The following is a 23589-nucleotide window of genomic DNA, read 5'->3' on the forward strand; positions in this document are numbered from 1 at the left end:
CATCGGGATCCGAGATCCCTGAAATGAACCCACAAATACAAACGGTTCTTCACTTTCCGGTTGGAAGACCACCATCTTCCTTTTACAGTCAATGCTCGCCGAATATTTAGATAGGAAATCCATTCCTAAAATAATATCGAATTCGACTAAGCTCATCTCTATCAGATCAGCGCTTAACTCTCTACCATCTATCCTGATCGGCATAGACCTAATCCACCTATTGGAGATAACCAATTCTCCGCTAGGTAACAGGGTTCCAAACCCTGATTCATATCTATCAAAGGGTCTACCCAATTTACTAAAGACTCTGGCCGCCACATAAGAATGTGTAGCCCCAGAATCAAACAGCACTGAATAAAGCGAGTTGTTAATAAAAAGCTGACCTGTGACAACCGATGGGCCGGCATCCGCATCGGCTGCGTGATAGCGAACACCCTGGCTGGAGTGGGTATCGCTGGAGCTCTCGGTGCCTCTGATCGGAGCTGGGGACATTCCCTCTTGAAGTGTCCGGGCATGCCACAATGAAAGCATCCCTGACCTTTGCACTCACCCCGATGGTGCCTCTTGCAGCTAGGGCACTCGGGATAGGAGAATCGGGTCTCATTACCACCAGGACGACTCCTCGGTTACGGTTCCCCCGAACCTCTTGTTCCGACTCGAGCCGCCGAAGCAAAGTGGGTGCCCTCTTCCTCCGATCAATGGCCGAACCACTACTCCCCGCTATAGCCCGATGCGGGGAGGGGTAGGAGCTCCGCCACTCACCGGAGTACTGGCTGATTCTGACATACACCCCACTGCGCCCTCAGCTCGCAGTGCCTTCTCCACCATCTGAGCATAGGTGGTGCTGTCGTCGGTGGTGATCATCAGGTCATGTCTGATCTTGGGATTCAACCCGTCCAGATACTTCTCCTTCTTACTGAAGTCGGTCGGCACAATTCTCGAGGCTAACCTCGCCAGCCGATCAAACTGAGTAGTATACTCAGTGACGCTCATGTTCTCCCGCTGGGTCAGGTGAACGAACTCTTTCCTCTTGGCGCTTCTGACCGCCTCATTGTAGTATTTCGCATTAAAGAGTTCCTGGAACCTTTCCCAGGTCATGGTGGTGACATCATGAATCTGAGACACCATGTCCCACCATACCAGCGCGTCCTCCCCGGAACCGAAACGTGGCGCACACCACTCGTCATTACGGTGACACCCATGAAGTTCAGAATTTTGGTGATCACCGTCAAGAATCGGCTCGGCTTTCATCACGTCCGACCTCCCAGAATACCGGAGGTGCTCGCTTCCGAACCGCTCATATAATGGTTCCAATCTATGGGCCGCCACCACTATCTCGGCACAGGCAGCAGGGTGTGCCACCGGAACTATGGGCACCGGAACCGGCAGAGCACCCCGTCGTCTCAACCTCTCGAATCTCGAGGTCTTGTTCTTCGATCCGGCTTGCATCTCTCGCAAACCGTAACTCCCGCCGGGCTCCCCGATCGGGCCGGGAGCCTGGGCAGCCTGTGGCGGGTTCTCATCACCCCGGCCACGAGCCCTGCCTCGGGGACCTCTACCTCGGCCCCTAGCAGGTGGGGGAAACTGAGCTCCCTGTCCTTGGTTCGACCCCACGGAGTTGCCCTGACTCCTGGTAGTCCGCCTAGCGTCCATCTAGTTAGAACCGCCTGCGAAACCAAGAGTTGGCATATCAGGTCGTATTCAAGGCGAGCTTACTAATGCCGCTTAATTTGGAAATTAGAAATGAAACATGCGCCTATTCTACTATCAGGCTACTAACATGCTTCCTAACAGGCTTTTCTTTTACATAACTGAATAAAATAAACTACTAAAGCAATAAAGGCTTACTGAACCGTGAACCGAGCTAACTGCTGATGATGATTGTACATGTCGTGACGATCTTCTAAGACAACACCGCGGCTCTGATACCAAATTGTAACACCCTAACTATCTTAGGCGTATTACGTGATTTTTAAAACGTACTGTGCAGCTCGTTGCTAATCAACGAGGTTTATGGAAAAACGTGATTAATTAAAATTTTGCTTTTTAATTAAACTTATAAACCATATTACAAAAGTCTCGAGATCCCGATTTATAAAATCATTTACAAAAGTTTAACTGTATAACTGTTACATCAAAATAAAAGTCGTCTAACGACCAGTTACAAAAACTCAGCCTTGCTGTCCCGAGGATCGTACGCTCCAGGCCTAACCGCCCCGACATGTACAATCTCATAAGCTCGCTCACGGTCCATCAGCTATAGCCTTGCCTTTACCTACACATGAACATAAACCGTGAGTCGACGGACTCGCAAGAAAAGCATAATAATATCATACATAAATCTAACTGCCGTGTCCAACACGATACTGAGTCCCGCTACTGCCATGTCCAACATGGTACTGAGCCACTACTGCCATGTCCAACATTGTACTGAGTTTTGAACGTTCATAGGGACGGTACTATTGACAAGTATCCTCCTGATCGGTCGAACCGGTCATACTCCGCCGTCGGTCATACTCCACTGTACCGACGGGATAGGTCAATAGCACCGAACCACCAACCAAATGTCACTGATCGGTCGAACCTGGTCATACTCCGCCGTGGTCATACTCCACTGTACCGACGTGACAGGTTGGATGGTTCGAAGCCTAAATACATAACTAATGTAATCTAGCAGGCTTCCTACATGCACGCTAAACATGTAATCTACATATGCATACCGTTATACTAATCTTACTCGGATTCCGATTTCGTGTGTGCCGTCAACCCGACCGGAACCGAAGCCGAGCTACGGACATCGGCTCCTAAACCATAAAAATCACAACGCTATAAGTGACACGCTAAATCACTTCCCGGGGACTAAAACTAGGAACTAAAAGTTTCCCTATCGATAAAAAACATGGCAATACCCCTAAAAACATAAAAACGAGGAAAACTAGGGTCCCTGAATTTTCCCCAACCGGTAGACCGGTTGCCCAACCGGAATTCCGGTTCTGGAAAATTCAGAACCCTCATCCGGAATTCCGGATGTACAACCGGAATTCCGGTTCCTCGCAGGTAGCCAACTAAAATCTTCATAACTCGACCAATTCAACTCCAATTGGTACCAAACTTTCCAGACCTGCTCTAAACACCCCAAAGAACAAATCTAAGGCCTCAAAACCACCCAGAAAACACATATACAAAAATCACCATTAAAGACCAAGCTTTGAGTTCCAAAACTCAAACTTGGTTAAATCCACTAACATGCATCCAAACCTAGTTAATTCTACTCAATTAAGCATGAATAAGCTTCTGAAAACACACAAGAACATCCAGCAATTTCACAGAAACAAAATGAACCATTTCACTCAAAAATCACATATTTGCATAGGAAATTCAAAGCTTTAAACAACACCACTAGCATGCATTAAAACCTATATAATCCATCCATTTAAAACCTAATTAAGCTACTGGAAACAACAATTAAACACAGCAATATACAGCTTTACAAACTAACATGCAACCTACCATTTTCACCTCAAAAACATCAAGAATAAAAAGAAGAGATGAGAACCACTTACTAGTAACTATGGATCATAAAATCAACACAAAAATGGCTTGAATCACTAAGGAAAACTCCTCCTCCTTGCTGCTCAAAGAGGGCCGAAAAGAGAGAGGCTTGAGAGAGAGTGTTTGAAAGTTTTGTAATTTTTTTTTTCTAAGTGTTATGTTTTGTAAAAATAAAGAAATAAGTATAAATCCACTTATCAACTTACATTTCAGCCAACAATTAAATAAAATAACATTTATTTTTCATTTCATAGAGTCATAAAAGACAAAATACTAATGGGGCAAAAAGACCATTTTGCCCCTCCACCATAAAATCACATAAATCCAACTAAAGGGGTATTTTTGGGAAATTCTAAATTCCCGGCCATTCCCGACATTCCCAATGTCTAAAACCCGTCCCCAAACTACTAACATATTAAGTTGTGATTTCTACTGAGCCAAACGCCGAGTTCCAAAATACCGGACACCGGAAATGCAAAATATGCAACTACTGATGACATAATCATGCATTTCTGAATTCCATAAATAACAGTAATAAATTATTTAAATAGCTATAAATAATTTCATAATTAAACAAAAACAACTGCTAATTTCCAAATTAACTAAGCGGGCTTTACACTAGGGTTTGAAACTTCTGCGACTCTTCTTTTCCATGTCCTTGCGTTAGCTTTCAGCCATAAGGCTCGTTTTAGAACTGCATTACGTCTGTTTTCATTCTGCTTTTTTCAAGCTTGATGAACTTTTTTGCCCTAACTCAAGAAAAAGTTTCTGACTTCTGAAGCTTAGACTTTTCTAGAACATGATCGTTCTTTAATCTGTTGGGTACTCCTGGTCGGCACATTTGCTTGTTTTTTTGCTTGATACTCTGTCCAACACTCATCTTGCGTGTTGTCTTTTGTAGATGAACCCAGGTGAGTCTTGGGAGCCCAAGCATCAAATCGACTAGGAACTGCTTCAACTTCTGCACGAAGTCCATCCTCGTCTTCGTGCTAATCCTCCTTCTGATTCCGTACCCAGCCATAGAATGATGGCTCGTACGAAGGCGTCTGGCTGACGCTTCTGACCCCCAGGTGGCTCGGCTTGCCACCCTGCCCGATCCCGAATAGGATTTAGCGGTCCCAATGGAGGAGGACCGTGAGGGGGACGCTGAAGTCTAGGAAGTTGAAGAACTGGACGAGGCGCGTGCGAACAGCCCTCCCGCTGCTGAGGGAGAGGAGGAGATTGAACCCTCTAACTATGGGGAGTACAACGAGGCTGGGCAACCAGTTGATGCTGACGGAGACGTCCTGGTTGCGGGCGTTGATTACGTCACCGAGGAGCTTGCTGAGGCAGTTCCTCATAGGAGGTAGGGTGCCTTGGGCGCCAGGTGGGTGAGTCCTCCATCCAAGATTTCAGAGGCACGCCTCCGCACTCTCGACCAAGACGGATACCTGGGCGAGCTAGACTGCTACGCTCCTGCCCACGACAATCGCGCCTCAAACCCTTATAAGGGAATGTGCACCTGGTCGGGGGCTCACGGCCAGCAAGGGGCGCTGATGCCCTTGCACAAGTACTTCCGTGATGTGGCAGACTTCTTCGGCCTCTGCCCGACCCAGATTACCCCTAAGGGCATTAAGTATTTGTCCGCTCTCTTCATCCTCTACGCTTCCCAGGGATGGGGCGCTCCTTCTCCCCACGAGGTCGCTTGGTTCTTCGACCTGAAGTCTACCCCCAAGCAAGGCAGGTCGGGGTATTTTTACTTCTCTCAGCCAGGCTTCAAGTGGTTGAGAGGGACGAACAATAAGGCCATCAGCAAAATAGGGCATTTTATTGATGAGTACTTCATGGTGAAGGATCCGAACATTACCCGAACTCAGTTTCAACAGATTCTGACATATCACCGTCCTCCCCTCACCCTTACTCTTAGGGAAAGGGCTCAGAAGCTTGCCCGATTGCCGGCGGAAGACAGGGATATCATCCAGTTGACCTCCGATGCAAATCTGGTGCAGTACAGGCTTTACCCAAAGGACTTTTCTTCTAAGTCCGTGGCGGGGAAGAAGGGGAAATCTGCTGCTGCCCGGCTTGAACGAGCTCATAAGGAGAATGAGCTGATTCAACTTAAGCGAGAGGCTAAGTTGAAGGAAGGTGCTCGGGCAAAGCAGTATGCTCAGGAGTCCATGAATCCTGAAGATGAAGTCGAGGCTGAGGCTGAGGCTGAGCAGGTGGCTCCTTTGAGGAGGAAGAAGAAACTCCCGGCCATGCCCAGGCCTGTGGAACATGCCATTCGCATAAGGAAGCCCATTTTACCTGTTCGGCCATCCCATCCTTATGCTGGAAAAGGGAAGGTCGTTATGGCTGAGATAAAGTCGATGTCAGGTGATGATGGACTTCTGACTTTCTGGGCGGACAGTCACTCTGCGTTTTACTTCTTTTTCAGCTTCTTGGCTTTCATACTTTGTATTTTTTGTTGGTTTTTGCTAACCACGCTGTTTTTGCTCTTGTGCAGACATGTCTCGGTAGATGATGGATGCCTTAAGGAAGAGGATGAGCGGAAGCTCTAGCGCCTCCCCTCCGGCCAAGAAGTCTAAGGGTGAAGAGGGGTCTTTAGGGAAGAGGCCTTCTGGAGAGGTCATTGACCATTCTGAGGAGCTGGCTGCTGCAAATCCTTCCACTCCCAAGTCTGCCAAGTCTAAAGAGTCTGGGCCACCAACATCTGGGTCTGAATTGGTCAGGAGGATTCCTGAGCGGATGCAAGCACCAACTCCACCCATGCCCGTGCTGCCTGAGGTCAAGAAGGGCAGGGAGGTGATGGCTCATCACATGAACTGGCTGGTTCCTGAGGTCGGTGAGTAACTGGCTGGTGCTGACGGCTCATCTCTGGATGTGTTGGTGAGCGGAGTCTTGCAGGAGCTTACCAGGGTTAGTCTTTTTTTCGACACTTCCCTTTTAGCTTTTCATACTTAGCTTCATATGCTGACCTTTTCCTTTATGCAGGCCGGTTTGAAGTTGGGTTATGCCTACTCCCGGGCTAAATCTGCTACTTCTAAGAGTATGGCTCTGTTCGACACCTTGAGGGCGGAGGCGGACTTGGCTGAGGAGGCCAGGACGGAGACTGCAGCTGTTCGCCATGAGTTGGGTGAGGCCAACAAGAAGCTGTTTGCCGCTGAGAAGAAGATCACTGTGTTGACCAAGGACCTCGAGGCTACTGATCTCTTTGAGGAAAACATCGAGACCTTATCTGCTGAGATTGATCGTCTTCAGGATGAGAGGACTTCTCTGCGGCAGGTCCTTCTTCGGCTGAAGGAAGATAAGGACGCTCAGGCGGCCGAGGCGGACCGCTTGAAGAAGAAAGTCAATGCTTTGGAGATTGCCGGCCTCGAGCTCTTCTTTGATTTTTGGAAGGCTAATCCCCAGGCCAACTTTGACTACTTGGGCGACGCCAAGGACATGTACCTCGAGTACTGCGCGGCCCAAGTTGCCTATGGTGGGAAAGAGGTGGCTGCTTCAACTTCCGGCTAGGCTTCTGACCAGGCTACTGATGCTTCTCCTGCTCGAACAACAGATCCTCCTACTCCAGTCAGCTCAGAAGAACCAAATCCAGAGCCTGGGACTCCAGCTGTTTGAACATTGATCTTTTTATCTCTCCTGTTTATATATATATATTATCTATGGCCGTAAGGCCTTTAAGACATCATGACCGGCCAAGAAGTCTTTAAACTTGGAATTAATTTTCATTTTTTGGACAACGGGCTAACCGGACAGCTTTTAATCCCGGTACTTTATGCATCGGAAGGGACCGATATTGAACTTTGACTTAGATTTATTAAACTTACCGTAATATCTATTCAAGTCAATATCGCCTAGTTGATCCTAGATCAAATGATCTTAATCCTGTTATGATTAGGCTCAATCTCAAGAGGCTATTCGTGTTCTTTGATTTTTCAGTTAAGCCTACTTTTAGGTCAGGGTGATACGTACATTTTGGGAACACGGTAGTGCAATTGAGTGAGAGCGCTAACATAAACATGGAATCTATAGCTTCTATCTGGCGAATAGTAAGCAAAGGATGATCTCCTTCGAGCTTGACCAAACGAACATAAATGGTGGAGTACTCATTTCACATAAGCTGAAATATCATTTATACGGGGTTAAGTGTTTTAAGGATTAAATACATTGTAGGGTGTAACGGTAATCTAATCCCTTTACAGTGTAGATCATTCATAAAGAGGATCATTGATCAAATTAGGATTATAACAATGGATAACTAATGATGTGTCTATATGGTGGAACATATAGAGCATTCTATATACTGAGAGTGCAATTCTAAGTTCTATGCGTCGATTCAACGAAGAATTAATAAGTTAGTGAATTTTAGTAATAAATTCTCGATCTACTTATTGGAAGCTCAGTTATATAGATCCATGGTCCCCGCAACAGTTGAGATAATATTGATTGTAAGACTCATATAATTGGTTTTAATTAATCAATTATAATTCTGAAATTAGACTATGTCTATTTGTGAAATTTTCACTAAGTAAGGGCGAAATTGTAAAGAAAGAGTTTTAGGGGCATATTTGTTAATTATGATACTTTGTATGGTTCAATTAATAAATATGATAAATGACAATATTATTTAATAATTATTTATAGTTATTAAATAGTTAGAATTGGCATTTAAATGGTTGAATTAGAAAATTGGCGTTTTTGAGAAAATCAGATGTAGAAAAGATAAAATTACAAAATTGTAAAAAGTGAGGCCCAAATCCACTAAGCATGGCCGGCCACTTTTGTACGCAATTTAAACTGATATTTTTTATTATTTTAATGCCAAATAATTCAAACCTAACTCTAGTGGAATGCTATAAATAGATAGTGAAGGCTTCAAGAAAATTACACTTCTGATTCAGAAAAACCTGAGCCTTCTCTCTCCCTATCTGGCCGACCACTCCCTCTCTCTTTCTTCCCTCTTAAATTTCGAAATTCTTAGTGTATGAGTAGTGCCCACACACAGCAAGTGATACCTCAACCATAGTGAGGAAGATCGTGAAGAAAGACTTTTAGCAAGAAGGAGTTTCAACACCAAAGTTTCAGAGAAAGGGATCCAGGTTCAGATATTGATAATGCTCTGCTACAAAAAAGAATTAAGGGCTAGATATCTGAACGGAAGGAGTCATTATATTCCGCTGCACTCAATGTAAGGTTTCCTAAACTTTATACGTGTTTATTTCATCGTTTTAGAAGTTCATATTTAAGGTGTTAATCAACATACTTGTGAGTAGATCTAAGATCCTGGTAAAATAATTTCCAACAACTGGCCTCAGAGCCATGGTAATTGATTTACTTGCAAGAAATTTGGACTTTAAAACGATTGTTTGTTTGTTTTTGGATGGTATCATGTTGTATTGAGTGTTATTTGATGATTGATTGGTGTTTGTGAATTTTCCTGAAAAATAATTAAATATCTGTTTCTAGAATTATTTTTATTGGATAGTATGGAAAAAATTAAGCAAGTTACTTTTTTACAGAACTCAATTTCGATTTAATTTGAATTAGTTATGATTTTTTGAAGTTTCGAAAAAATCGGGGTTGAGCTGAAACACTTGTGTGCGCGCGGAAATCCTGCCAGAACCCACCAGCGCCGAGTTTTCAGCCCCATGCACCCCCACGCGCGCGCGGACGGGTATGCACAGCATTCCGTCCGTACAGCTCGCAATTTTTTCGTTTTTCTTCGTTTTTTCATGCTTTTTCATGGAATTAACTTCTGACTTTTTGTGTAGTTCTGTATTTATACTATTACTATTCCTAATTCAATTTTAATTATCATTATGAATTAATTTAATATTTTTTAAATTTAATTCAAGATATTAGTGTAATTTGAATTTAAAAATAGTTAGTATCTATCTTATTTGCTTAATAATCTATCTTATTTTTAAATTTGATTATATCTTATCTTATTTTTAAATTTAAGGTCACATTTTAAATATTTTATATTAAATCTTTTTTAAATAATTTGACCTTATTTAAATTTAAAATAAGATAACTATAATCATGTAATTTTAAAAAGATGTAAGACATTTTGCTAACTTTTAAATTTGTTATTTTATTTATTTAAATTACATTTAAAATCTGAAAAAAATATTCATTTATCTTTTTTAATTTTTTATTTAATTTTTATTTATAAAATAACATTTAAATTTTAAAAGTAGTTAGCAAATTTTGAAATGATATTTAGGTTGGTTGAAACATAATTTTTCAAAATTGTAGGTTTAATTTTAAATTTAATTTTTTTTTTAAATTTTTTCGAATTTTTCAAATTTTTTTTAATTTTTTTTTTCGAAAAATATTTTATTTATTTAATTAATTATTTCGAAATTATTTATTTATTTAAAATTAAATAAATCCTACATCCAACTATCCAGCTAACCTTGTTGCAGGAGTATGTGTTTTAGCTTGTTTGTAAGTTTTCAAAACCTATTATTACTTGATTGCAAATAGCCATGGTTACTTTTTGCCAGATCTAATGATCTGATGGCTCCCATGGTCAAGTAAATAATTTGTAACAGGTATATTTACAATCTTCTTTCATCTGTGTATGACCTAGCAACATGATAGGACCCATCCAAAGTGTGCCTGTGTGAGCCTATGTGTTTCTTTTCATTATAGATGCATATAGGTTGTTGTTGCTAAGCAAAATGTCATAGTTCTTGATAGATTTTATTTAGGCCCATTCAGTTTTTGGGCCTATTCAATTAATAATAACAGTTGTTCATTTTAAGGTTAAATTCCTCTCTTTTGGGCCTTGTGTGAGAGTAGGGAGCCATAGTAGTGGGTACGACATACTGAACCCAGCACCCCCTCACATGAACTACCCCAATTGTGAAGGCCCATTTGCCTGATTTGAATAACTGTACTAGGTTAATTAAACTAGTTTAACCTAATAAAATTGATTAGCAACATAATTAATTTCATTTATTTTGAAATTAATTTAAGAAAATTATAGTTTAAAGAATTTTTTATTCTAAGCTAAACTATGTGTATTTTCTTGTATTTAATTAAATATAGAATTATAACCATCTAGATTCTTTCAGGAGCTTAATTTAAATTTTTCATTAAATATTCCTATTTAAGTTGATATTTAGTTATCTACAACTAACCAACTTAAATCTGAGTATCTTTTGGATTGAAAATTTTAAAATTAAGTTGAGGAATTTTAGGCATTGGTTATTAAGATTCTTTAGATAGTTTTTAAGTTAATATCTTTTCGAATATTAACTTAAAATGGAATATTTTAGATATTTTTAAAGTTAATATCTTTGCGAATATTAACTTAAAATGGAATATTTTCAAATTAAGTGGTTATAACTTAATTTTTGATATTTAATTAAATTTAAATTTGAAAATATTTAAGTTCTAGATTTTTTCTAATACAACTTAAATTAGATATTTTTTCAAATTTTGTGGAAAAGATACTTAGTCAAATAAGATATTTTCTAGATAGTTATTTTATTATTTCTAATATTAAATAGGAAAATATTATACATTGTGAAATTAATTATTTAAATAATTAATTTTGGTACAATTTATTTTAAGTATATTTTTTTCCTAGTATTAAACTAGAGATTAATAATTAAGCCTTCTCTAGACTTAATTATTTATTTCTTGAATTTAATACATTTAATTAATTTGAAAATGAAATATCTAAGTTGATTTTCATCATGATACTTAAATATTTTTTTTTCATGACACTTAATTAAATAGAAATTATTTTTAGTTGAAATTTATTTTTTCAACTAAATTTAAATAATTTTCAAAATATATTTTTTTCTTTATTTTATTAATCAAATTTCGAAATTGCATTTCTTAAATGCTGGAATTTCGAATTTTATTTGAAAAATAGATTAAAGTTGTAAATAATTTATTTTAATTTTGGACCAACTTAAATCAATGATTTTTTCATTTAATGATTAATTAAAATAAATGAAGTAAAATATATTTTTCTTTATTTTATTAATCAATTTTCGAAATTGCATTTCATAATGCAAGATGATTTTGAATTTATCATGAAAAATAGATTAAGTTGTAAATTAATTATTTATTTTAATTAATTCTTGGATCAACTTAAATCAATGATTTTTTTTTCATTTATTGATTAATTTAAAATAAATGAATTAAAATATGTTATTAGAAATTGAATTAATTAGTCAAAGGAAAATCTAGATAGGTGATATTTTTAGTTGAAGTATTTTTCTAGTGTATTTAATTAAATAAAAAATTAATATTTAAGTTGATTTTCATCATCATACTTAAATATTTGAAATTTTTCTTATATATTTAATTAAATAGGAAAATTATATTTTTTGTTGTAAATTAATTTTATTAATTAATTTTGGGCCAACATTAAATTAGAATAATTTTTCCAGGATTAATTTTTATTTTAAAATGCAATTTCGAAAATTGTATTCTTAAATACTTTAATTTTTTGAAATCCAATATATATTTATAGAAAATTATATTTGAGTTGTAAATTAATTTAAATTAATTTTGTAACAACTTAAATTGAATATTTTTCTAGATATTTATTGGAAATTATTACTAAGATGGAAATAATTCATATTATTTTCATATCCATCTAAGTAAAATTTATAAATATTAAATTAAAATTTATATTTAGAATTTTTCATTCTAAATTGGAAATTTTAATTAAATAAATATATATTTAAAATAAATAGATTAAACAAAGAGAATCAAAGAAAATACAACTCACTTTAAATAATGAGCTTTATTATTATTAAGATATTCGATCTCCATTGTTGGTTTTACAATAGTTAAATGTTTTCAATATAACCTCGAGACGTTAGACTTCGTCCCCCTATGGATGGTTATTCGTTGAACGCATTTAACACCGTAAGATCTCCTTTGATAAGTGTTTTGTAAGTTTTCGTCTCTATTAGACTCTCCCCTACGGTGACTACTTAGACATAAACTTATAAAACATGAAACAATGGTGGAAGCTCATAAAATGAGAATAACCTTGACTCTCGCCTACCGGGACAACGTTGGATTCTTATTTTGATCGAATAAAAGGTTGCTAGAATGGTTTCTATTTTAGATGAGCTGACAACTCTATTCAATGAATGATACTTTGACTCTCGCCTACCGGGACACTGTATCAGTTTGTTGAAAACCTTGGAAATTATTTAGGATTGTATGTTTTAGTATTTTCACTTGTCATTCCTACTTGCTATATGTTTAATAATTTCTGAATTGTGTATGAATTTATTTTAAACCATGTTATTTTCTATTATTAAATTGTAGTTTAATTTTGAATCTTCATTGTTGGTCTAACATGTTTGTTTTTCTAATGAGATAAATCCCTAATGGATTTTCACCATTAGACATACATAATATTGTAAGATCTCGAAAAATAAATATTGTATATGCAACATCTAGCTGTTCATCAATTGATGACACCTTAGACTAGTATTTTTACAATATGAAACAAGAAGATTGTATAAATAAGATTACTTTGACTTTCGCTAATCGAAGCATCGTTGGATTCTTATTTAAACAACGAAATTATCCTAATTCCTCTTAGCTTATTCATTTCGAATTAGCTCAATAACATATCATTGGATGAATGGTCTATAAATCATTTCATGTCATTCTATATTTTCTCTGAAGAAAATAAATGACGCATATGATTATAATCCCGAAATTCTATTCCCAATTGATATAAATCCTCAATCTTAGAAATCTCTTACTTTATTGGCAAATCTGACTTAGAGTTAAATTAGTAGTGGTGGTCCAAGATAGAATTACTCATTATATTTGGTTGAATTTAAGTCTTTGACTTTAATTTTAGAATCCAAACAGAAATTTTCTTATATTTCTATTTCCAGGAAGCAATACAGTTACACTTTCAAGTGTTTAATATCCATCTTCTATTAATGGATTCAAACTGTGTGGAATATGAGTTAGGTATTCTGTGACCAGAATCCACTTGCACTATTCTAAGAATTCTTTGATGTAACTAAACCTAAATCATCAAAAGACACTACCACATTTTTTATCTATGGCATTTGTATCTTGTTCATAGTGGATTTGACAAGATCAATCTCTGCAAAGAGTTAATATGCCTATATCCACTGAAAGTAGTTCATCTCATTCGCAGATGGATGTACATTTAGGGGTGGATATGAGTTTTTTGTTGCAATTCTTAAAACGATAACTCTAGATTATACTTTTAGCTAGAAATTTGAAATGTTTAAAAAATTTCATTAATTTCTAGCAATGGTTAAAACCATTAAGGTAAGTGGTTAAAGATCTTGCGAACTGATAGGGGTGGAGAAATAGTTAGTAGATATGCAGTTCAAAGATCATTAAATTGATTTTTGAATTATATCCAAACTTACCTCCCCAGAAATTTCAAGTTGCAAATTGATGATTAGTTACTAGTCGTTGCCTAAATCCTTCTATGGTAATACAATTTCAGAATGATGTAATGGCTATATACTTAATGTAAATCATTACTAGATTCATGGATGACCTAATCAAAATCTTAAGGAAAGCTAGAACTGTTAACCATGGTTTGTTAGCTATTCTAAGTGATTAGGGGTGGACCATCCCATTGTCAATAGATAAGAAAGTGTTTGTTCAAATAAATACTACTTTTCTAAGAAAATGACTAAATCTGAAAATAAAGTAGCAAATAAAGGAGATATTTATTTCTTGATTCCAAAAGTGTTCTATCATCTTATTTGACATATGATGATCCCACTGCCTCTGTTGTCTTGTCACAACCGAAGAGGTTAATACCATTTAGTTTTCTTAGACATAATTCTCGGTACCTTGTCGTAGTGGGAGAGTTTCTAGGAACTCACCTTCTCATGACTTGGGAGACACTAGTGATTAAAATCCATTGTGAGTTTAAACAAGTAATGGATTGTCAAGATAAGAAACTAAGAAGAAAGCCAAAAGAACTATGGTTTAATCCAGTCACATGGAATAACCTAAGGTTTTCTATTACAAGGACATAAAATGAAATTTTTGTTTATAAGTCCATTCAATGGACTGAACAAAACTTCCTGTTCCTAGTATTATAGGTTTGAGTTTATCTAAACCTATGGCTCGTGGTATACCTGGTAATTACTTACTCTAATGCAAGCAGCTTACTTTAGTAAGATGCTGAAGCATTTTCTTTCTAATGGCAATCTATAGAAGCTTCACAACTTCTTAGGCATAAATTTTATTTATCTAAGGAAAAGTCTCAACTATTCCAGAAAAGATAAAGCCATGAAAGAATTTCTTATATCAACAGTGAGAGGTCTTAGATATGCTTTTGTATGCCTTAGACCAGACACATGCTGCTGAGTGGGAGTAATGAGTAGGTATCAGATTAATCCAGGAGAAGAACATTGGAAGACAATCAAGTAAATCTTAAGATTAAGAAGAGGAACTATATGTTAGTCTATAAGGGTGTATTTAAAACTCTTAGACTACACCACATCAGATTTCGAAAGTTCCCTTTGTGCTAGAAAATTTTTCTGATAAGATGGTGATTACTCTCGGGGTGGAATAGTGATTTTGGAGAAGTGTAAAAACCTATCTGAAGTCTCTAGGTCTACCAGAAAGGGACTGAATGTTAAAGTTGTAGGAAAAGTACTTATTCAGTCTAAGGAAAGTTCTATACATTTTTGGCACCATTCTAAATATCCTAAACTACTAGTGTTAATTTCTTGATTAACCAAAAGTAGTTGCCAAAGGTATGTATAGAATCCAATATCCTAAGAGAGTAGACATATAGAGAGGAATTTCACATTATCAATAATTTTGTGATTAAGGAAGAGTAATAGTGGAAAAAAGGTTGTGGTTAATTCAACCTTTTAGATCCTATTACGAGGAGTTTACTACTACTACACTTGATTTGTATATCGAGGTGTTGAGATTATTTGAAACGCACTTTTTGTTTTATATTAGTGCAAGTGGGAGTTTGTTGGGTTTTATGCCCTAAATAAAACTCATTTCAATATAATCAGATTTACTTATTAATATAGATCAGAAATAACATTTAATGTTGCATGGTTCACATGATTTATTTCATGATTATATGTACATAATGTATAAATTCATCTGAAACCCTTTTCACATACTTGATCCTGTTTATTGTGCCGTCAACACATTGGAAAGTAAACATGACTATGTGAATAAACTTTCCTAGATCATTCATAAAGAGGATCATTGATCAAATTAAGATTATAACAATGGATAACTAATGATGTGTCTATATGGTGGAACATATAGAGCATTCTATATACTGAGAGTGTAATTCTAAGTTCTATGCGTGGATTCAACGAAGAATTAATAAGTTAGTGAATTTTAGTAATAAATTCTTGATCTACTTATTGGAAGCTCGGTTATATAGACCCATGGTCCCCGCACTAGTTGAGATAATATTCCTTGTAAGACTTATATAATTGGTTTTAATTAATCAATTATAATTCTCAAATTTGACTATGTCTATTTGTGAAATTTTCACTAAGTAAGGGCGAAATTGTAAAGAAAGAGTTTTAGGGGCATATTTGTTAATTATGACACTTTGTATGGTTCCATTAATAAATATGATAAATGACAATATTATTTAATAATTATTTATAGTTATTAAATAGTTAGAATTGGCATTTAAATGGTTGAATTAGAATATTGGCATTTTTGAGAAAATCAGATGCAGAAAAGATAAAATTGCAAAATTGCAAAAAGTGAGGCCCAAATCCACTAAGCATGGCCAGCCACTTTTGTAGGCAATTTAAACTGATATTTTTCATTATTTTAATGCAAAATAATTCAAACCTAACCCTAGTGGAATGTTATAAATAGATAGTGAAGGCTTCAGGAAAATTACACTTCTGATTCAGAAAAACCTGAGCCTTCTCTCTCCCTATCTGGCCGACCACTCCCTCTCTCTTTCTTCCCTCTTAAATTTCAAAATTCTTAGTGTATGAGTAGTGCCCACACACAGCAAGTGATACCTCAACCATAGTGAGGAAGATCGTGAAGAAAGACTTTTAGCAAGAAGGAGTTTCAGCACCAAAGTTTCAGAGAAAGGGATCCAGGTTCAGATATTGATAATGCTCTGCTACAGAAAGGAATTAAGGGCTAGATATCTGAACGGAAGGAGTCATTATATTCCGCTGCACCCAATGTAAGGTTTCCTAAACTTTATACGTGTTTATTTCATCGTTTTAGAAAGTTCATATTTAGGGTGTTAATCAACATACTTGTGAGTAAATCTAAGATCCTGGTAAAATAATTTCCAACAACTGGATTCAGAGCCATGGTAATTGATTTACTTGCAAGAAATTTGGACTTTAAAACGATTGTTTGTTTGTTTTTGGATGGTATCATGTTGTATTGAGTGTTATTTGATGATTGATTGGTGTTTGTGAATTTTCGTGAAAAATAATTAAATATCTGTTTCTGGAATTATTTTTATTGGATAGTATGGAAAAAATTAAGCAAGTTACTTTTTTACAGAACTCAATTTCGATTTAATTTGAATTAGTTATGATTTTTTGAAGTTTCGAAAAAATCGGGGTTGAGCTGAAACACTTGTGCGCGCGCGGAAATCCTGCCAGAACCCACCAGCGCCGAGTTTTCAGCCCCATGCACCCCCCATGCGCGCGCGGACGGGTATGCACAGCATCCCGTCCGTACAGCTCGCAATTTTTTCGTTTTTTTTCGTTTTTTCATGCTTTTTCATGGAATTAACTTCCGATTTTTTGTGTAGTTCTGTATTTATATTATTACTATTCCTAATTCAATTCTAATTATCATTATGAATTAATTTAATATTTTTTAAATTTAATTCAAGATATTAGTGTAATTTGAATTTAAAAATAGTTAGTATCTATCTTATTTGCTTAATAATCTATCTTATTTTTAAATTTGATTATATCTTATCTTATTTTTAAATTTAAGGTCAGATTTTAAATATTTTATATTAAATCTTTTTTAAATAATTTGACATTATTTAAATTTAAAATAAGATAACTATAATCATGTAATTTTAAAAGGGAAATTTCACTTTTTGCCCTTAATAATATACCCCATATCAAAATTTATACTCTCCCTTAGGGGTGTTCATTGGATCACATCCAATGTTTTTAGGCCCATCCAGATCCGATCCAATTATATATTGGATGTTAGATTTTACCATCCGATCCGATCCAATTGATTTCAGTCATCCAATCGATCCAACATCCATTGGATGTTGGATTGGATCGGTTCTATCCATTGGATGTATTTTATATATATTTATTGGTTCAATTTGAATTTATTCAATATTTTAGACTAGTATTTTTGGATCGGATCGGATCCATCCAATATTTTAGGTCCAATATGTATTGGATTAGACTGGATCCATCCAATCCAAGAAAAAAAGAGTAAAATTTTAATGTTAATTTTTATGTATACATATATATTTTACGTACAATATTATAAAATCTAATTACTCATCCAAACTAAATGAAAATACTAATTAGTTTAATTGGATGTTGGATATATTGGATATTTAGACACTTCATCCAACATCCGATCCGATCCAATTGGATATTCAAAAATAACATCCAATCCGATCCGATCACAATTGGATATCCAATGTTTGGCGGTCGGTTGTAATTGGATCGGTCGGTTGTCATTGGATTGGATCGATTTATGCACACCCCTACTCTCCCTTAATTTGTACAAATTTAGTCCATTGATTACATGAACTTCCAATTTTACCCTTTTTTTTCAAAAAAAAAAAATAATAAAATTGGTAAAAACTGAAATTGGTCTTTCTCTCTCTCTCTCTTCCCTCTCTCTCGTGCACCACTCTCTCTCTAGAAAAAACTGAAAAATTTCTCAAAAAATTTCTCTCTGTCCATCCCACTCTCTCGTCCCTCTCTCTCTTCCCTCTTGAATGGTTGTTTCTCGGTGGGTGTTGGTGGAAAACCAAAGCACAACCCAATATCACTCAAGAATCTTACACCATTATAATGGGTAAGTTGTGTTTTAAGCATTTTGTTAGACTTTATGTAGTTTAAAATTGTTATATGTGTTTTATTTGTTGGAACTGCTGTTTTTTGGTCTGAAATTGTTGAGATCTGGCAGATCTGGTTTTCAGTCGAATTCTGGGTTTTCCAGTCTTATCGATTGTTTGTCGATGATTACACGAGGAAAGGTCAGTGATGACCATTATGGACGTTATGTCGACAGTATGTCGACATGTTATCGACATTAAGCAACCAACATATTACTTACAATTTGTCGACAGTTTGTCGATAGCATGTCGACAAAAAGCATTAGTAGTTGTCGATATGTTGTCGACACCATGTCGACATTATATCGATGCAAATGAAAAAAGCCATAAATAAAACATAACATAACATTAAAATAACATAAAATAAAATAACATAAAAACATAACATAAAAAAACATTAAAAAAAAACAGAAAATAAAGTTCATAAAAAAAAACAAACATTAAATAAAACTCACCACAAGCCATAACATAACAAATTATTTTTTTTTAAAATTCTTTGGCTTGTGGGTGAGCCTTGCAATACTTGCATAATGTTCCAGGCTTCACCGATTTACCGTTAAAGATGCCTAGTTTGCAATGACGGCATCCTTCGAGGAACCCTGGTGGTGGAGCCGGCCATACACCAGTTTTGCGAAATTCTCTTTCAAGTTGCATGAACCTGAACTCGTTACGATTTTGTTCTCTTTCGAAAGCTCGATCGGTGTCCAAAACTTTCTGCATTTCAGGAGTAATTATGCCAACATCAGGCTCCTGCTTCAGCTCTTCAGGAGTTAAGATGGGGAATTTTCCTTTGTTCTTTCTTTGCGCCATATTTAGAACTTAAGAATAAGAGAAATTTTTAAGAGTAAGAAAGAAGTAGAAGACAAGAGCACTTATGAATAAGAAAGGGATTTGCTTTTATAGAGCAGTAAACATGTTGGGAATGTAGGAAAATTAAATGGTCATTAAATGTGTAACCGTACAGGTAAAACGCATGAAATGGTGTATTTGTCGACTGAATATCGATACTATGTCGATATGATGTCGACAACATGCCAATTTAGTGGCACGGCTAACTTATTTGTCGACGTCATGTCGACGTCATGTCGATAGCTTGTCGATAGGACACGTGTCTGACATGCAACGTGGCAGTTGGGAAGGGTTGTTGGGAACGTAGGTAAAATTTATTAACATTAAATGTGTAACCGTAAAACATGAAACGCATGCACTGTGTGTTTGTCGATTGAATGTCGATACTATGTCGATTGTTTGTCGACATAGGAATGGATTTATTACCATTGTACACGCGTCTGTCATGCAAATTCCTTTGGGAGAATATGTCGATATGATGTCGATGGTGTGTTGATGTTATATCGATGACGAGCATGCTTGGTGTGGCTGTCGACGTTATGTCGATATTATGTCGACAAAATGTCGACAATTAGTGTCATATTTTATGCTGTTGTTGTTATCGACATTATGTCGATTGATATCGATGGGATGTCGATTTTTTTTTTGGGTGTTTTTTCCTTTACTCACCTTGTTTGTTTGGTTTGCAATTGCAGGAGAGAAAGTGTTCCTTGTTGTATCGTACGATGGTGTTTGGTTATGTGAGAATTATAATTGGATCTACAAAGCAAATAGCAGCTTGACGTTGACAGTTACAACTGAGACAACCCTACAAGAACTGCGACAAATTTTATATGAAGAGTTGGAAGTTGATCCGGTAGCGTATGATTTAAAGTTGGAGATTTGTTGTTTGTACATGAAGGGACAAATGGTTGCGCCAGAGGTTATTAAGAGAGAACGCCAACTGAGAACGTTCTTAGAGATGAGGGCAACAATGTCAAATACAGAGTTTATGCCATTATTCGTGACCAAGGTGAGAAAAGTTAGGAATTCAGAGCCTACGCCGCCTACTAATCCTCTCCCTCGAAGTGTGGTAGGGTCTTGCGTTCCCGAAACAAATGTTGGGATTGGTGTGAATGAGGAGGTTCCGACCAATTTATAGGTTCCGACCAATGTAGAGCAAGAACAAGAAGCGACAGGATTTCATCAGTTTGAAGAGTTCGATACAACCTTCTACAATAACGATCCTATTGTAGATTTGAATATGGATGATGAACATGATTTGGCAGTCGATGAAGCCGTAGCGGGACCTTCGTTGAGGTTAGAGTGTGTACCGAGTAACCAAGGTACACAGCGAGAACGACAACCTCGTAGTGAAAATCGCACTACACCTGGAACTAGCAGTAGTCGACAAGGCAGAACTGAAGAACATGCTCGTCATGCAACCTTCTCAACGTTCTCCTCTTTTGAAGTTTGTACCAAGTTCAAAGCTCCCATGTGGACAAAGGAAGATATAATAAAAAATAATGAGCTAACTACTTGTTTACAAAGTAAGGAAGCAGGGGTGATAGAGCCTGGTAATTTTTATGAAAACAAGGAAGAACTGAGACAAGTAGTGGGTAGGTTTGCACTTAATAACAATTTTGAGTGGATGGTGAAGAAGTCATCCCCTGATGTGTTGTACGTTACATGCAAGGCTCCAGATTGTAAATGGAGATTGAGGGGGAGGAAGAAGATGCATTTTGACAACTTTGAGGTCACTGTATTTCACAATGAACACACATGTAACTTGAATGCGAGACGTTCAGATCACCGTCAAGCAGCACCATGGGTAGTTGGCCACCTTATTAAGGGAAAGTACACCCAAGATGGAACTAAGTACAAGGCTAAAGACATACAGAGGGACATGTTTGACAACTATGGTATCAGTATGAGTTATGTGAAGGCGTGGAGGTGCAGGGAGATGGGACTTACGTATGCTAGGGGTACGTCTGAGTTTTCATACATGAAGCTTCCTGGGTACTTGTACATGCTGGAATAGAAGAATCCAGGTACCATTACTGACTTGTACTTAGAGGATGAGCGGTTCAAGTACTGTTTTATATCACTCGGTGCATGTAGAAGGGGCTTTTCTTTTTGTCGTCCTGTTTTGAGTATCGATGGCACCTTCTTGAAGACGAAGTACGGCGGTATAATGTTAGTTGTTGTGGCATACGATGCGAACAACCAATTGTTGCCGGTTGCTTATGGTATCGTTGACAGTGAGAATAACGACTCCTGGACGTATTTCTTACAGAAGTTGAGGGTAGAAATTGGCGGGGTTGAGAACTTAGTGTTTGTGTCAGATAGGCATCAAAGCATTGATCATGCTGTTGAACTCGTTTTTCCCGAAGCAGTCCACTGTGCATGCTATCACCACATTGTTATGAACGTGAACGCCAAATTCAAGACTGATGCTTTTCACAACCAAATATATAATGTTGCTTACGGATGGTCGAAGACTGAATGTGATAGAGAGTTCGAGAAGCTTAGAAAGATGAATCCGGCCATTGTTGCATATGTGGAGAGTATAGGGTTTGAGAAGTGGGCTCACCCTTATTGTTTGGGCGATAGATACAACATCATGACGAGCAACGCTGCTGAAAGCTTCAATAGTGTCACAGAAGAGTTCAGGAAATATCCAATAACTACTTTGGTTGAATTTATCAGGTTCACACTCCAATCGTGGTTCGCTGATCGCCTCGAAAATGCTGACAAATGTACCACCCCTTTGGCCACGCTCTTTGAAAAAAACTTGGCAAAAATTCATGAAAATGCAAGGTACAGGCGCGTCCAACGAAATGGAGCCAATTTGTATAACGTTGGTAGGAGACCTAACGGTGAAAGAGGTGGTGATGTGAATCTAGTTGAAAGAACATGCACCTGTGGCGTGTTCACGTTATTGAAACTCCCTTGCCTTCATGCATGTGCCGCGGCATTGAAAACAAACACAAGTGTGTACACGCTTTGCTCACCTTATTATTCAAAAGAAACGTGGAGGAAGATTTACGATGATACCATCAATCTTGCTGGTGACGAGGATGATTGGGTTCTCCCAGAACACATCAAGAATATGAAAGTTGGGGTACCTGTGGAAAAGAAGCCTGTAGGTCGTCCAAGAAAAAGCAACGCTGGAAGAAGACGGTGTTGGGTTTTATGCCCTAAATAAAACTCATTTCAATATAATCAGATTTACTTATTAATATAGATCAGAAATAACATTTAATGTTGCATGGTTCACATGATTTATTTCATGATTATATGTACATAATGTATAAATTCATCTGTAACCCTTTTCACATACTTGATCCTGTTTATTGTGCCGTCAACACATTGGAAAGTAAACATGACTATGTGAATAAAGTTTCCTAGATTTATCAGACATAGGGTTTTACTGATATGATAATCTACAACAGAGTTTACTTGCATTTGGAGAAGTGCTATGTTCTTTCCAGAGCATTGGTTAAAGTAAAGCTTAGGTTGGATGCATGGAGTATGCATCGGAAGGGACCGATATTGAACTTTGACTTAGATTTAATTAAACTTACCGTAAAATCTATTCAAGTCAATATCGCCTAGTTGATCCTAGATCAAATGATCTTAATCCTGTTATGATTAGGCTCAATCTTGAAAGGCTATTCGTGTTCTTTGATTTGTTAGTTAAGCCTACTTTTAGGTCAGGGTGATACGTACATTTTGGGAACACGGTAGTGCAATTGAGTGGGAGCGCTATCATAAACATGGAATCTATAGCTTCTATCTGGCGAATAGTAAGCAAAGGATGATCTCCTTCGAGCTTGACCAAACGAACATAAATGGTGGAGTACTCATTTCACATAAGCTGAAATATCATTTATACGGGGTCAAGTGTTTTAAGGAATAAATACATTGTAGGGTGTAACGGTAATTTAATCCCTTTACAGTGTAGATCATTCATATAGAGGATCATTGATCGAATTAGGATTATAACGATGGATAACTAATGATGTGTCTATATGGTGGAACATATAGAGCATTCTATATACTGAGAGTGCAATTCTAAGTTCTATGCGTGGATTCAACGAAGAATTAATAAGTCAGTGAATTTTAGTGCTAAATTCTTGATCTACTTATTG

Source organism: Cannabis sativa, chromosome 1 (assembly GCF_029168945.1).
Source record: "Cannabis sativa cultivar Pink pepper isolate KNU-18-1 chromosome 1, ASM2916894v1, whole genome shotgun sequence".
Classification (NCBI taxonomy): Eukaryota; Viridiplantae; Streptophyta; class Magnoliopsida; order Rosales; family Cannabaceae; genus Cannabis; species Cannabis sativa.